This window comes from Bombus pascuorum, chromosome 15, assembly GCF_905332965.1.
Source record: "Bombus pascuorum chromosome 15, iyBomPasc1.1, whole genome shotgun sequence".
NCBI lineage: Eukaryota > Metazoa > Arthropoda > Insecta > Hymenoptera > Apidae > Bombus > Bombus pascuorum.
The window spans coordinates 5,311,648-5,329,338 of NC_083502.1; the positions used below are offsets into that span (position 1 = coordinate 5,311,648).

The window sequence follows — 17,691 nt, forward strand, 5'->3', positions numbered from 1 at the left end:
AAACGGTGAGCATCGAATGCCAAAATGGCTGAAATTTGGAACAGATTCAGGGTGAACGATGAAAAGGTCAGTACGACCTCCTCCGTCCGACGTCTAGTAATATCGTTCCGGCTTATTCGCTTGGTTTTAATTTATCGGTATATTTACAGGAGTTGCTTTTGCACGCGTCGTTCCATGCCTGCCATTGTTTGCGCACGTTCCCAGATTTATTAATACTATACATCTCATCGAATGATCCGGCTCGGAAAGTTAAATAAAAATTGGTTGGAAATTGAGCCGGATATCTACACCATTTGTGTATCCTTTATTGGCTGAAATATTTTTTCCCATCGCGTAAACACGATCAAATCGCGAATTACTGCTTGTACAGTTTCAAACTTCATCGATATCGGCCAATTTTACATATTCATGTTCCAACTTCAATCTTCGAATTTAATGACGAATTAAACGGAATCTAAATGGACAGACTGAATGTTCGAGCATTTATGGAATATTTAAACGTACAAAACGTATAGGACACGCAAAGACGTACGAAATATGCGTAAACAGATACAGCCAGTTGCAGAAGTTTATTTCTGGTTATATTTTTGGCATGGAATTTTATATTGGTTGAGTTTAGACGCATGTTTTAAAACGCAACACGATTTGTTCTATCAAACATGAATATAATTATATTAACGAGAAGTGCAAAATACAATTTCATAAAAGCGTTCACGCTCTTGTCGTATTTCCATGAAATCGTAAAAAGTTAGATCTACCCTCTTATTAATTATTTTGTGGACCTAAAGCGTTTTTCTGGTATCGACGAAATTATAAGTTTCGTAATTGTGTGTTAAGACTCTCGCGAGTTAGATCTTTTATAATTAGAAATTTTTTCAAATACAGAAATTTTTAAGCGTTCAACGCTTAATATGTAAGCGATAATTCTGAGACAAAGTGGATTTTTAGTTTCTCCAGATAAGAAGAGCTAACTTTCGCAACGAACTGTACCTCGTACGATAAAATAAATGTCCACTTAGCTTCTATTTATTTAATTACATTCATAAAGCTACCAATCTGCTTGAGCACAATCCTGTTTCAATAGAATAAATATTCATCGAATACAGTAGATTTATGTTTTTATTAATCACAGTCGACAAGTGTGGAAATTTATTACGTTATCGAAAAATCGGGAATATAGGTTACGACAAGAACCTACGTTCGACGTACTCTCACCTAATTCCAACCGGGAATAATAAAAAGCCTTTTAATTAGAAACATGTTGCTTTCAAAGTTTATTGCTTTCCTTTTTCTTGTTTCCTGTCGAACCATTTTGTGACTTAATTAAAAGCGTTTCGAAGCTCGTAACTCCAACGTAACATTGCAACACTGTACCGTATATAAATTGCCCAAATGCGTCTAGTGATTTTCCTAGGGACTTTTTGTCCGACCAACAAACTAGTTGAAAAAAGAATACTCCTACGCAAGGAACGAGCTCACTGTTGAAAGATCAGAGATCAGAGACGAGAATTGAAAAGCTTTTTCGCGGATTAGAATGGTAATTTCGAAGCCATAAATCATGACACACGCGAAACACTGCGAGGATCAAACGAAACCCTTTCGATGTTGCGTGTTCGGTCGCGATTAACCAGATAATCCTATCAAATTTCATCTGGATATTAATCTCAGAAACAGGATTCGTTCTTAATTACGTGACCGACCAGGCGTCGTGATTTATCTGGCCAACAAAATTAATGGAATCACGTGTTTACCGATGGGATTGTGGCGAGATGTGGTGGTTGAAATACGACCGTATTATCTCGAGAAAAAAGTATATATATTCATTGATGACGAGATATCGTGAAATCATAAAAATTAATCAGATGCTAGGATTTACGTATTTCGAGAACCTGAAGCGCTAATTTGGAAGATACACAGAGAGATAAGGGAGCCCAGGTCGTGTTCAGCACAGTATGCTATTGATTGCCAATTGTTTCTTCCTTTACAGTATAACTGTAATTTAGTTTTAACAAATATAGTATAGCACTTTTTCTATACTGTTGCTAGCTTTCGTATCTTCGTCTATTTCTTCTTCGTCCAATTGTCTGCTAAATAAATTGCAATAACTTTCTGAACAGGCATCTCTGATAGATAGCGAACCTGGGATGAGAAAGAGCGAATATCTAGCAAGTCACCGAGGTACTCTGACAAACGAGGGTTAATTTCATTTCACTCTTCAGCGAATCCTCACGAGCTTGAAAGTCGAAAAAATAAGTATACTTGGCTATACAACTTAGAATGGCTGTACGTATAAGAAAAGACCTTGGACCATCAACGTACCGCTGAGAATCGGTTGAGATCGCCGGAAAAAATTTCCATTTACACGAAACTGTCGCAAAACTTGGGATTATCCTCGACCAATAAATTCGACAGTACAAACGCGATAGTCTCAAGCATCCTGCGAATCCCTACACGTGTCCACAATCGTTTCTCGCTACAGTGAAGCTCCACGGATCTTCACTATCTGCCTGTGGCAACGAAAAACCTGGAAATTTCGGCAAGAACCAAGGGGAAAGGGGCCGAGACCCATTGTAGATGGAGGAAACCGATGCTGCGGGCAAAGAAACAGGGCAAAAAAGGGGAAAGCGAAACACAGAAAGGCCATTCGACAAGATGTATCGTTGGTAAGATCCGAGTGAAGATGGAAATGGGGTCTGACGATTCGATAACCGCTTTTCCTCTCAGCGAAATGCTGTTTATTACGCAACTAGCTGCCTGCCAAGACCGTAGCTTTCTTCTTCCCATTCGTGTTCCCACAAACGGAGAGCAAAATGCTCACCGTGGATGCTACTTCTTCAAAAGGGCTCGATGATTGCCTCTTATGGGCTGCTGAAACCAGACGATGAGGATTTTCGAGGTATCCGTCGCTTATCCTCCAGCTTCTCCAGAAACAAATTGAAGACGATGAGCCTACTTCTTGTATATCAATGACTGGGTCATATAGAACCTAACATTTCAGGATGATGATGATTGGAAGATGTATTATTGAGCATCTTTGATATTTTCAGGGGACAAATCGAGGATGATGATGAGCATGGTTGTTGCACGATATAGTTGGGTCAAAGAGGACCCAATATTCGAGAATTTATTAACAATACTGAATTTGTTAGTTGCCAAATATATTGAATTTTTTGAAGATGAAAAATGAGGATGATTCTTGCAAATTGATGTCCAAGCGAGTGTAGAAACGCAGAAACTGTCATGGAAAAGAAACATAATTGACCATAATCATTCTCAATGCAAGGCACACACACGCACACGTTATTTTCTCTACAAAGATCACTCGATCGTAGAATTTCAACATTGAGTATAATCAGAACAAAGTCTCGTCATAGACCTCGCGTCTTTTTCAAAAACAGCTTGTCCGATAAATATTTGCGTTACTGACTTTAACAACGAGTAACATTTATTATTAACCCAGCTTCGTGTTTAGGGTTTCGATCGATGAAAGATTAAAGAGACGTCTGAATTTTACACGACAGCTGTAACTGGCAACGTTAAACACACTGTGCGAGCTTCGAAACGAGTGTGCCCATAAATAGCACCTGTTCTATTAGCGGAGAATCTACAGGCAGACAAACGCGTCCCGAGCATAGAGCTCGATGTGCACTGTCCTTTATAAATACGTGGACACCTCGGTCGCTTTACAACAACAATACGTGCACAATTTCTACAATTTGTATAAATGTTGTCAAGGTACACCAATTAATGGAAAACTGAGATCAGAACCAGTGCTCGCTATCTTCTTCTCTGATCCACTCATGGGTATCGTGTAAAATATAAATTGTCTATTTCAAATCTTATCGATGGCATGTTAAAATGAAATACACAGTTCATCTATTGGGTTGTAGTTAGTAGTTAGCTCTTTATTAGTATTTAAAATTAGTTAGCACTTCTATTGCGGGTTTTGTCATTAGGTGGTAATTCACTTAGTTGCCTACCCAATAGATGAACTGTGTATTTCATTTCTTCATTTCATTCATTTCAACATTTCATTTTATTCATATTAGTATCCAAAATTAGTTAGCACTTCTATTGCCACCTATTCATTACCACCTAATGACAAAACCCGCAATCACTTAGTTGCTAACTCAATAGATGAATTGTGCATTTCATTTCTTCATTTCATTCATTTCAACATTTCATTTCATTCATATTAGTATCTAAAATTAGTTAGCACTACTATTGTATCGGCAACTAATTTTAGATGCTAATATAACATTAACTGCTTTACAATAGCAATTACGATAATACAAAATACAACGACACTATCGCATACTGAATCACAGTTAGTCTCTTTACGAACTTGAAAGAATCTCCTTTGTCCTATCGATACATAGTTCACAGTATATATATAGCACAGAGACGAGCTAAGAACGAAGAATTCCTTAAATGGCAATGCTGCAGAATATTCGACACTTAGCAGTTAGTGCCAATTCTTTCATCGCGTGTATTATTGGGTTGGCAACTAAGTGATTGCAAGTTTTGTCATTACCACTTAATGACAAACCCCGCAATCACTTAGTTATCAACCATTTTACAAGTAAATTTTATCGAGTCGCTAGAATGGAAGAGATCCCGAGTCGTTCCATTTGCAACGTTGAAACAACAACGTTTGTGTCAACGGGAAGCAAATGACTACACACTTTTGAACACTAGTGTACAGAGCGAATAGACAAATAACCGAGGTGGACACCGATCGAATCGTCAAGAACAAAGACTACTGTGGCTGCGTCCTGTCTAGAACTGCAGAAGCGGAAAAAGTTTCAACTTCCAGTGGAATTAGATTTCACAACTTGAAAGCAGTCTGAGACTGTGTCGGCCGATGGGAATCGCGGCAACTCGACTTTGATCGAGCGTATAACGCCCAAGAAGAAAAAGGAAACACAGTGAATATTGCAGGGTTACAGCAAGAGCTGGCGATTCGGTTCTTCTCGGGTTTCCAAGTTGTAGAAACTTGGTCAATCGACACAGGTCGAAGTGGTTAAATGCCTGTTTTACGATCTCAGACGACGTGCAAAATGAGTTCTGAAAAATATAAACTTTCTGTCTTTTAATTTAAACGAAAACTGAAACGACATATTTTCAAAAATTATGTCAGCTAGAAAAATATTAAAAATCTCATGGAAATCGATCGACACAGAGGCAAGCAACATGGAAAAATAGACAAAAACGTGGACTTGTTAAGGTTGTGGGCCGAAAGTCATAGAAAATCGTGATTTTTATCGTTTTCAACAGTTTGTTGCTCGTAGCAACGTTGACCGATTTCGATGAAATTTTCACTACAAAGCCGGATGGGAAAATTGGAAAAAGTAACCTTTACTTTCTTCTTCGCGACTGACAAGTATTGCATTTGTTTCGAAATTTTGTTTGCGCCTCATCTAGTCAACGATCCTTGCAGCCTCTCGAAAAAAATTGTCATTGTTTGGTGCAATTTTTTGAAAACGTTATTTCAAAGAGCTTTTCGATGCTTTCGTCAGCCACTCTGTATAATATCAAAGGTAGGATACGCGTTGTAGATTTTTAGTAGGCAAAACAAATCTCTGTTTAATCGTTTCGATGGAAATATTGGGTTATATCATATTGGGTAGAAAAATAAAGGTTATGTTGGCTTGGCAACTAAGTGATTGCGGATTTTGTCGTTAGGTGGTATTGACAAAACCCGCAATCACTTAGTTGCCAACCCAACATAACCTTTGTCTTTCTCCATGTTTCACTTCGCCAAATTAATTTGCCAGATAAACGGCTCGTTTGTAGCAATGATTTTTAATAATTGTTTTCCAGCAATGCGAGAATGGAATAAGCATACTGAGAAATTGTCGAGCCTAAATACCATTAATAGTTTGGATTAATTGAGAGATGATTGAGGTGATCGCTACGCTCGGCTGGCTGCATTCTTCGCGAGTTTGCATTCCAGTTTCTCATAACTTCTCTGTCAATTTCGAGGGACAGCTAACGTTCGAGGGAAACTACGTTTGACCCACGACGTGGCTTTTTTTTCAGGCCTCAGAGTACTTAGACCGTACGATGGTGAAATTTCATTTCTGCAAGAACAACGTTTCTCCATACCATAGAAGTTCCTAAATTTCCTGCAACACAGGGCTTCTTCATTCGTGTCTTATTTATTTGTCAAAAAGACACGTTCCAGAATGAAGTCTTCTGATGTAATCGTCATCGCTAAGCAGGAGCCTAAATTAACCAAAGGGAAAATGTGTGACAGTAGATTTGCAAGGCTGAAAACACTTGTCGGGCTTCCTGACCGCTCCACTTCGAAATATTAATTTATCCCGGCTGCCAACAACTCCAGAGAAGCCCTCTACGTACCGATTATCACATAGATCAGCTTTGACCGCGATCTAACCCGCTGGCGGAATTCATCGATTCAGCGGAACAGGCGGATTTTTTTAGTGGCTATGCCGCTATTTAATTGGATACGGTCCAAACAGGTGGAATTAAAATGGCTAGCCAAAGGGATCTCTCTATTTTCCAGATAATAGGAAAAGTAAAGGACGGAGAGTCGCGTTTTCATTGATTCATCTCTAGCCCCGGAGTACTAATACTTTTTTTTTTTTTTTTTAGTTAAAATACCCTGTCTACCATTTCGAAATATCATAAAAAATTGAAGCTGTATATTATCTTTGTTTTCCTTCGGTCGATTTAAAAAATATTTCATTGTTATTTATGTAACAGTCTATACAGGGTGTCTTGGTAAGCGTGATATACTCGACACAGAGGTGATTCTGCGTGGAAAAAACCAGTAGAAAACGTAGAATAAATTCTGTTCGTACGACGTTACGTTTCTGAGACGATGGAGTTTCAAAAGTTTGGCAAATGTACCTCGAATTGGCCAATTCCGAATTAATTGGCAGCGGATAAAAATCAACGGAGAATTGTTCTACCTGTGAAAACAAGTAAAAAGTGTAGAATAGAATTTTTTCAGAAGACATTTCGTTCCGGAGAAAATGAAATTTGCAAATTGTTCGGCAAACACCTCCAAATCTATTTCTTTTTTTTTTTTTTTTAAGCTGGAAAAGTTATATTCTACGCTTTTCACTTATTTTCACACGTAGAATAATCCCCTGCACCGACAGATAACATACTCATTCGTGGCCTGTCGACAATTCGAACATACCCGAGAAATTTCCAAGTTCAAGAAGTTTGAACCGTTTTGACAACGTTTCTGACAAAATTTTATCATCGATATTGGTTTGGCAACTAAGTGTTTGCGGGTTTTGTCAATACAACCTAATGACAAAAACCGCAATCACATAGTTGCTAACTCAATAGATGAAGTGTGTATTTCATTTCTTCATTTCACTCATTTCAACATTTCATTTTATTCATATTAGTATCTACAATTAGTTAGCACTACTATTGTGTTGGCAACCTATTGGCAACCATTACCACTTAATGACAAAATCCGCAATCACTTAGTTGCTAACCCAATAGATGAATTGTGTGTTTCATTTCTTCATTTCATTCATTTCATTTCATTCATATTAGTATCTACAATTAGTTAGCACTTCTATTGGGTTGACAACTATGTGATTGCGGGTTCTGTCGTTGCCACCTAATGATAAAACCCACAATCACCTAGTTGCTAACCCAATAGATGAATTGTGCGTTTCATTTCTTCATTTCATTCATTTCAACATTTCATTTCATTCATATTAGTATCTAAAATTAGTTAGCACTTCTATTGGATATTGGCAACTAATTTTAGATGCTAATACAGCGTTAACTGCTTTACAATAGCAATTACGATAATACAAAATACAACGACACTATCGCATACTGAATCACAGTTAGTCTCTTTACGAACTTGAGAGAATCTCCTTAAATGGCAATGCTGCAGAATGTTCGACATTGAGCAGTTGGTGCCCATTCTTTCATCGCGTGTATTATTGCCATCATTACCATCATTACCGGCATTACCATTTAATAATAAAACAATCACTTAGTTGCCAACCTAATATTATTCACCAACCCCTTACAACCCATGTTCATCGAAGATTCGAGGTTTTTCACGTCGCAGAGAACCGGCTAGGCAGATAGAATTTGATAAAAAAGAAGCAGTGGAACGAGGTTCGGTATCTGCTGCGAATAATGGCAAGTGGTTTTTTCACTCGAGGTTAATCTAAAGAGACGAGGCTGCGCCCGTGTTTGATCTAGTTGTATGGCTCGTTTCAAGAAACCTTGGCGTTTACGATCAAGGCAACCAATATGAGATTATCCCTATGCCGTGTTCGTGGGAAACTGATGTTTGCGTATGTTTGTGTACCGTGTACTTTTTACACGCAGATCTTCCAACAAGATTTTCCCTTTCCTACGATATATTTTGAATTTCAAGAGAAATCTGTTTATCAACGTGCAAGGCAGATATTTTTCATCGAACGAGCTTGAAGCATTCGTTCGAAGCTAACATTATGCTTGTGTGCTATTGACTAGCTAAAAGTGATTGCTTTGATCGTAACAGAAATGATATGCAAGCTGAAGATGTTTTCGGCTATTAGGAGACAAGTTTCGATGGGGCAGACGTTGTTGGAACGAGTTGAGACAAGTTTGAGAAGCAAGTTGCGTATTGTATGGAAGAAAATGCAGATGTCGTTAGCAGGCCGTGGATATTTATGTATATCGAACGTGCGGGAAATATACATTTATGCAAGTAAAGTATGGAAACACGCGCGATAAATATTATCAGGGATATTTGATATGCAGCGAGTCGTGAAGCATTGAAATAAAAAGACTTTCTTTCGTGCGAAATTAATCTTGAAAATAAATTTACTATGTGGGTCGCAGCTGTTTCTTCCTAGCAAATGATTGGTTCATCTGATGGATTAAAACCACCAATTATAACATTGTCATTTATTAATGTTAATACCAAAATTACCAAATTAATAATAAAATTACCAGTGTTCGAACGTTTACGAAAAAGTGAACCATAAATTTGTGAGAAATAAATCTCGTGTCGCAAGTCTGATGGCCGATGATTGCGAAGATAGAAGACACGTACGTGTATGAAAATGAAATACATGAGAGAAATGGCGATCAGAAAACAACAGAGAGACCATGTTGATTTTCGAAAAGCGGAAAGAGGATTTTCATGTAACGTGAAATTGAACGACAACGATACTTGCAGCGATAGAAGAGATTAGAAGATTTCTCAATCCTCGAGTAAATTTCCCTAAATTTACGTTTGGCTGGGCGCGGATCTGATCGGGAGAGACCCGTAAAAGAATAATTGATAGCGACCAGGTAATCGTTGGAGGATGTCCAATTGCCTGATTGTATTTGTCAATGTCAGGCGGCTAGCTGGCCAGGAATTGTAGCAGGCCACGATAGCCAGAACAACAAGCAGAGGAAGCTGGCCTGGCGTTTAGAAAACGCGCAAACAAATATCGAATTCGTCGAAAGTCAAATGAATCGCGAGATGCTTTCGTTTGACCAAAATCGAATGTTCTCTGCGACTGAATGGATGAAAACTTCTCTTCTAAGCACTTTGTTTGCCACGGTCCAGTGACGGAGAAAATATTTTGCTCGATCCCAAAGCTTCGTAGAATATTTTATTAATACAGCGAATCGAATCCAAGCGAATCGAATAGAAATGAAACTACGAGGAAGTAAAAAATAAACGGAATAAAAAGGAAAATATATTCAATGTGGTGGATGAGCATTATTTTTGGTGAAAACAGAATCGTTCTATGGTATTTATTATAGTAATCTAATATAATCGTTACGATTGCTTTAAGACGTCTAACCACCGGATGATCCCTTAAGACACTGTTAATCTCTGAAGATCCCCAGATAAGAAACTGACGTTCGCTAAGAACTGGTTTTAGCTGTAGCATACTCGTCTGCGGTGTTGTCAGTGACCATCTTCTGGTTTATTTGCAAAATAGGAGAGATAAGAAACCGACGAGTGGGTCAAAAATGACCATTTTCTCGGTTTAATAATGCAAAGGTAAAAGAGAAACTTCCAGTCGGTTATAAACAGTGTTATACATAAAGAGATAAAATCATGGAAATAAATACGATATTCAAGCTACTTGTAGCTCACTTTTACATTGCAACGTGATAAATTACCTAGGTCGCTCATTAGCGTGTTAGAACACGCCCAATGGGACGAATATTTTAAGTACAACTAATTTTAACTTCGTCTAAACATTCTACTAAATCATGATTAAAAAGTTCTTACCCGTCGCCAAATGAAGAAACGTTGCCAATCTTGCACCAACTCTTCCCAATAAGCTCGAGAACATCAGCGAAACTAAATGAAAATTAAAGAAAAAAAAGATAACTAAAATTAGTCCAGCAGCATGTAGAAGGATAGACCAAGTCCGATTATCGAGGAACAGTCGAGATGAAATTAGTTTTTCTGTTATTACACGCACTCACACGAGGTAAACGAACGAGCACGCGCGTTTACATAGCGGAATATCAACATAGCGCACGTCCTCGCGCCACAAAGGCCCGCGCACCACTGACTCACTGCTCTCGTGTCGTCGCCACGCGTACCATAGCACGCGGCCAACGAGTGGGGGTAAACGCACACTGGTGGGGATACGGATATTTCCACTAGTGTGTATTCTCGAACGCGAGTGGTGGAACTGTTTAAGCGCGTATTCTTTACGAATATCCGTTTCAGTATGAGAAAAAGAAATTAGACGACTGATTGTAGCGCGCGCGAGTGAATAATAGTCGCGCGCATGCGCGACGAGCAAGTGGCCAATTCGTACGTTTCGCGAGGATTTAGGCATCCTGTTTCTTCAAGTATTTGCATGATATTTCGCTTCTTTAAAGACTTGCGGCTATTCTAAGATCGTGTTAACGCTTAAATGTTTCCGCGTTTGAAGAGGTTTGTGTTAGTTTGAGAGGATTTGAACGTGTGGAAAATTTTGAATTAATAGCTTCGCTAGAAGCTCCCCTAGAACTTGTTAGATCTCGCGGACCTGCATACTTACGTACGTATCTCTGAATTTGGATTGGTTTTAGCGAGTTTGGAAGCCCAGACATTTTGCATAACGGTTTCCGCGTAAAATCGAAAGCTCAGGGAATTGTTAGCTACCGTGAAGTACATTAAAGAACAAATTTGTTCCAGTATATATGTAATAACAGTCTCTCCCTACTTCTCTAGATGTTTTACCAGAAACTACCTGATTCTATGCGCATAAATTTTCATATTTTCCAGTTTACGTATGTGATTGTTGCATTTCTGGATTCACGCAAAAGCATGAAATTCACCAACGACAGCAACGTGTAATCCATAGCAAACTTCCAAGTTTTCACTGGCGTTCTATCGGAGGACAAGGTGAATTCTCCGCACTTGAGCGATGAATAGATAGAAAGAAACGAACGGTAAGGGGCTACCCTCGCGTCTCGCACGACGGTCCAGCTAAACTTGGCTGGGAACCCCTCGACAGGTCAAGTGGGGTCTACACGAGAGCCAGCCCTATCCTAGCGTGTATTCGAGTATAGAAGAAAACTGCACGCCAGCGACGAGCAACCCTCTTCTCCCTTCCTTCAAAGGGCTGTTCTCTAGCCTTTGTTCATTCCCAGGGCGACGTTGTCGTTCAGAATACAAGATGACCTGAAAGTGTTTGACCAGATCGTGCTGGTATACTTACAACTATAGTTTAGCCTTGCTACAACTCACCCGTGACTTTAGTTTGGACGTGTTTGCGATAGTTTGAAGTGTTCTAGATCGGAAATTAATCTGATCCATGTTTACTCTGTTTCACTTGCTTTACGTTCAATACGCTATTTTTCATAAAGAATCATTATATTTATTAGAAATTAGAAATTGTCGTAAATAACGTGAATATTAAATTGATATCAAATAACGTAGATGTATTTTTTTATATCTTTACAAGGATTCGGATCATTTGATTTATTACTTGATATTTGTTGTTTGATTCTTTATTAGGGGGATAAACAGTATTTTTTATTATATCATTTGTTGCAGTTACAGGTATTTTTAATTAGTTTAAATATATCTTATAGATCTAAATGTATATAATGAAAATTCAGTCCAAACTTTATCATACTAATTGAATCTCTGGAAAGCAGCCCTTAAAATAGACATAATATACCAACACTGTTACAAACTCCTGTATCTCGTAAAATCTCAATTAATTGAAAATCCACAACAATACGAAGATAACGATCCAAATTTCCCTTCATTTGGCCAAAACGGACCGTTGACAAGCCATTGTTCATTACAAAAGACCAATCAATCGATAAACCGTTGATATTCATCAGCTTAATGTCTGATTATAAGTAGACTGCGGATTTTTACCAATTTAGAGAAAATTTAAAATTTCAAAAATGCATAAAATGCAGGCAATATTGACAAATGTACGAAATATCCAAACTATTGTATCATTATAATAATAATCAGTAGATGAAATGAATTTCTACATAGGTTGAGGTTAGGTTGGGCTCATTAGTGGATGAAACAAATTTCTACATAGTTTCCATATGTTTAACGTTATAAACCTTGTGAAAAGAAACGAAAATGAAACATGTGCAGGAAGATACGTAATTCAAAACGTAAAATTTTATCCGTATATTTTATAAAGAACCGTTGAAGGCCACGAAAAATGTGTCGATTAAAATCTAAAAAATTATTATGAAAAATCGCAAATTGGCCATTTTGTGCGCTCTGCTGCTTCTAGTAGCAATTAAGTTGATGAAAACAGCAATTTTAATAAAAACCCCGCGGTTCTCTCATCATCAATTTTTAGTCTTTTTCACTGGTCATTAGTCCACGAATTTTTATGCATTTACACAAAATCGAAAAAGGCAAAATTTCGCTGATCACGCTAACAAAAAATATATCAAATATCCAAAGGTTCCTGTGATACTTGAGAGGTAAAATATAATTTTCTACCGAGTCTGTGCTTCTTTTCCCACATTCTCAAAGATTCGAATTTGCATGACACTCCGCAGTCCACCCATCACCGACGTATACGTAAAAGTACAGGCTTTCTGTCTCTTAACCTTCTTTTGCCTCGCAATTATTTTCAGGCGAGGAACGTGTGGCGCGATCGATAAAACCGCCGGGACACGTGTGTGACGATCCAGTAGTACGAATAATGCATGAACTGTTTCGCGAGATTGCAACGTAACCGGAATCGAAAGCTGCCATGGTTACCTTTGAACGTCGTCACCGATACGATTTCCAGGTAACACAAGCACTGTGCTGGATTTAACGACGCAACCTTTCTATTAGGTACATCTTCAGGAATAACGAGGTTGCTCCGTGATTTACACTTTGGAATTAACGCAAATCCGATGGATCGATACGTTTCCTTCGGATGTGTGTCACAGCTTCAAAGTGTTTCAACGCCTGTACACGCGTGGTGTGCGCTGTATTTAGCTTTTTCCGAAACTCGGGCAGATGGAAAGATTCGGAGCTCGATAAGCAGAGTAACAGTCAGAGGTTTCAGATGGCTGAAAATATTTATAGTTTATGAAGGAACTAATTGCGCGGGAAAAATAAATTACGTAGCGCAGTGCAGTTCTGGTTCTTGTTAGGTGCCAACTGCGAGCTTAAATGGTCATATTAGGTTGTCCGGAAAGTTTCTTTCGTACCATAAGGTGATAATAGATGAACAACAATTTACGTTTTATATTATTTTATTGAATTGTGTGTGATCCATTTCGTTATATTTCTATTATTATGTTCGTGTATAATTCAATAAACTGATGTAAATCAAAAAGCAATGTGCGTCTATCATTTCCTTATAGAACGAAAGAAACATTTCGGACAACCTAATAGTTTGTGAAATATTCGAGTAGTTCGAAGTTCGAATCACTGAGAAATATTATAATTTATGAAAAAGAACTAAGCGAATAGTAGATAATATAGCACGTATGCTGGTATATTGCTTCTTGTTAGAGTTGGGCTGTCCATCAAAATGGCCACAATCTGAAGGAACATGTTTGTGGGGGATATTTAAATAACGAACGTTTGGAACCACTGAAGGTAAATGTCCATAATTTATGAAACAGCTAGGTGAAGAGTAAATAATTAAAAATGTTCATAATCAACGAAACAACTAACTAAACGAGGTTGGTCTAGTTTTGGTTTTTATTACATTCCGCTGTATTGTAGTTCCATTTAAATGGCCATAGTCTGGAATGATGGTGTTTGTGGGCAATATGCAAATAGTTTCTGAGAAATCATTTATGAAAGAGAACTAGATGAAGAATAAATGACATGGTATAGTCTACTTCTTGTTTTTATTACATTTTCCTGCACTATAGTAGGGCATTGTCCACCTAAATGGCCATAGTCTGGAATAATGGTGTTTGTGGGAAATATGCAAATAGTTTCTGAAGAATTATTTATGAAAAAGAAGTAAATGGAGAATAAATGATATAGTATAGTCTAATTCTGGTTTTTATTGCGTTTGGCTGCGTCACAGTAGAACATTGTTCACCTAAATGGCCATAGTTTGGAATGATGGTGTTTGTGGGAAATATGCTAATAGTTTCTGAAGAATTATTTATGAAAAAGAAGTAAATGAAGAATAAATGACATGGTATAGTCTAATTCTGGTTTTCATCGCGTTTGGCTGCCTTACAGTACAATATTGTCCAATTAATTAAATGGCCACAATTTAGACCAAGCATATTCATCGAGAAGCGATCAAAAAGTTTCTGACTGCTATATATTCTGTATATATTTAGAATTCAAGGAAGGAAAGGAAATTGACGAAAAAGGCGTGCTACAGCCTAATTATGGCCTTTACCAGTAATATTTTAATGCAGCGCTGCTCGCTTAAAAGGCCACAAATAATCCTAAACTTCCGGACGACGATGTAGCTTGTGCTACCCCTGTTCTAAAAAAAAAAAAAAAAAAGAACTAACATGAAGAAAGTTGAAACTTTTTTCCATAAATAATTTGATACGGTGTACCATTATCTTGTGCCATTATTTATGAATTTCTTGCAGGTACGGAAGGGACCTTTTCGATGCACAGAGCTACATTTCCACGAAGTCGAGAACTATCATGTGGAAAAAGGCTAACAAATATTGACACGCACCAGGGAATCCTTTTTCTAGCCGCGATTCCTCATTCTCCTCTTTATACGGAGAAAAGACATCCAAGCCAGATGTCAGTTTGCTTGGCCGTGTTTCCAGCTATGCAGACTACTTCCTCGTCCCAGACGATCCGAATCGATCGAATTATCCTCCTCGAACATACCAAACTTTCCATACAATTTCTCGTAACTCGCAGAAGAATAAATACACGTTGTATCAGAAAAATAACCGAATATCTGTTTCGTTGAATGTTGTTTCAAGCAGTATTTTTAGCTAGTGATAGAAATATTGAATAGGAGTAGCGGTAGTTTATGTGCTTACGCGTCGCATAAATTATTTCGGTGTAAACGAAAAATTTCTTCTTCCAGCATTTTTTCGCTTTTCGCAAGTCGTATCTTACGCTTTCTGTCGATTCGTATTAAATAATCACATAAATATTATGGTTCTGATATTTTTCGCATAATTATTCCTATCATTTGGTATACATTTTTATCGTATTACAGATCGATCAACGATCTCAACTACAATAAACAAACGTTAAAAACTTGATAAATGATATTTGGTTAAATTTGGGTCACCTGCGATATTTTTGCCTTCTCCTTACTCAAAACTCACATAAAAGATTTGATCGATATTCAGATCCTAATGTACCTCATAAATTTTATTCACATTCCATATGTCAAATTCTTCTTCTTCTTCTTCCTTGCCACAGTGTCCTATGATTATCGAATCCTTTTTCAACTTTAAGTTCACATAAAATACCGAGGAATATTTTACTTTGAATGTTACTGTTATAGATTTTATCAAAATCCATTCTTCGCTGTAGTCGACAAGAACGAACAATAATACAAACTTAATGGACGACGTTCGCTGAAATTTATATCTTCCGCAACATCCTTAGCCTATCTTCAGTCTACAACTCGCATAGAAGATTCATGATTCTCACTTCACTGATATTATTCAATTTTATTGAAGCCCATATAGCACGTGTATTACATTGAATTCGTCTTTGCTGTAGCTGACGAAGCTCCATAGTAATTGAATAATTCAATCAAGAACTTGACGAGCAATGCTCACCCAAATTCATATCTTCCACGACTCCTTCGTCCTATTTGCAGCCTGGCACTCGCATACCTAAAAGATTCAGGTTACTTCTAATATTCCCCTCGTATATTTGACTAGCTTTCTCGAAATTTATCGATGTCTATGTACACGAGTATTATTGGGTTGGAAACTAAGTGATTGCGGATTTTGTCATTACCACTTAATGGAAAAATCCGCAACCTCTTAATTGCCAACCTAATACATCAAATTTATCCTCATAGCTGACAAGATGAAGAACAGTACAAACTTGATGACTCGTGTTCGCCCAAATTCATATCTTCCACGACTCCTTCGCCCTATTTGCAGCCTAGCACTCGCATAGGACAAATTTGGTGTATTAGGTTGGCAACTAAGTGGTTACAGATTTTGTCATGACCACTTAATGGAAAAATCCGCAATCACTTAATTGCCAACCTAATACACCAAATTTGTCCTCATAGCTGACAAAATGAAGAAGAATAGAATCTTGATGACTCGCGTTCACCCAAATTCAGATCTTCCACGACTCCTTCGTCCTATTTGCAGCCTAGCACTCGCATACCTAAAAGATTCAGGTTACTTTTAATATTCCCCTCGTATATTTGACTGGCTTTCTCGAAATTTATCGATGTCCATGTACACGAGTATTACATTAAATTTGTGCTTCTTGTAATTGACAAGAATAAATAACAATACAAACTTGATGAGTCATATTCACCTAAATTCATATCTTCAATAAGTGGGTCCTATTTCTAATGTAAAACTCGTTTAAAAGATTCGAACGATTATCTAACTTGTAACATCCTTCACATAAATTTGATCGACTCTTCTAAGCTTTATTCGAGCCCATGTGCGCATGTATCATATTAAACATCTTGCGCGACATAATTGATGGTAACCGTATTAGCCACGGAGCTCTAACGAAGAAGAAGACTATAAAGCTGTCAGCGCGCTCCACAAGCTTCAGGCAAACCAATTCCAATCGTCAAAGCGATTCGAAGAAGAAATAATCAGGCAAACTGTGCTTAAATAAAAATATTAAACGAGCACAAGTGTCGGGCGTCTTTTAATAGTTCGCCTAACCCAGTTTCTTGCTGAATCTACCGGTACCATATTTTCGCGTCTCATCTCGTTCAGACTCGCCATTTCCAACCGGTTCATTAACGTTTCGACCCTCCAAATATAAAAATCCTCGATTCCTTTGGTTTCTCATTTAACGAAGCCAGACCAATGCCCATTTAAACTTCATTTCTTGTTCAGTTGTACTGTACAGTGTTGGCGAGTGTCAGGACACTCGATGGTTCTGTGTCAGAGACGAGCATGACAACTGGTGCAGAGTTTCGAAGAATTGCTGCAATTCTAGTGATTTGGTTGTTTGTTTCGTAAGAAGAATTGCGAAATTTGTACCATGTCGCTGCGAAACATCGTTCATTATTTCTCGCGAAAGGATCTGAATACTTGTGAGCAGGGGTGCTGGCAAATGTCACGCTTCCTTGCGCCAAAAATATGAACCCTTCGTTA

General features: G+C 37.8%; 2 protein-coding genes across 6 annotated transcripts in view; one reads left to right on the top strand and one right to left on the bottom strand.

The window, feature by feature from the left end:
* Positions 1 to 10,536, bottom strand: part of LOC132914504 (uncharacterized) — an 80,384-nt gene extending 69,848 nt beyond the window's left edge. For 4 of the 5 annotated variants that reach the window (XM_060973673.1, XM_060973672.1, XM_060973668.1 and 1 more), the window contains exon 1: positions 10,235 to 10,535. The gene's annotated coding sequence lies outside the window, so the exon portion shown is untranslated. Of the gene's footprint in view, positions 1 to 10,234 lie in introns of all 5 variants that reach the window. The other variant, XM_060973671.1, reaches the window with a different exon arrangement.
* The window catches only part of LOC132914510 (protein maelstrom), a 348,506-nt gene that overhangs the window by 2,569 nt on the left and 328,246 nt on the right, over positions 1 to 17,691 (top strand). The gene's annotated exons all lie outside the window — the stretch shown is intronic.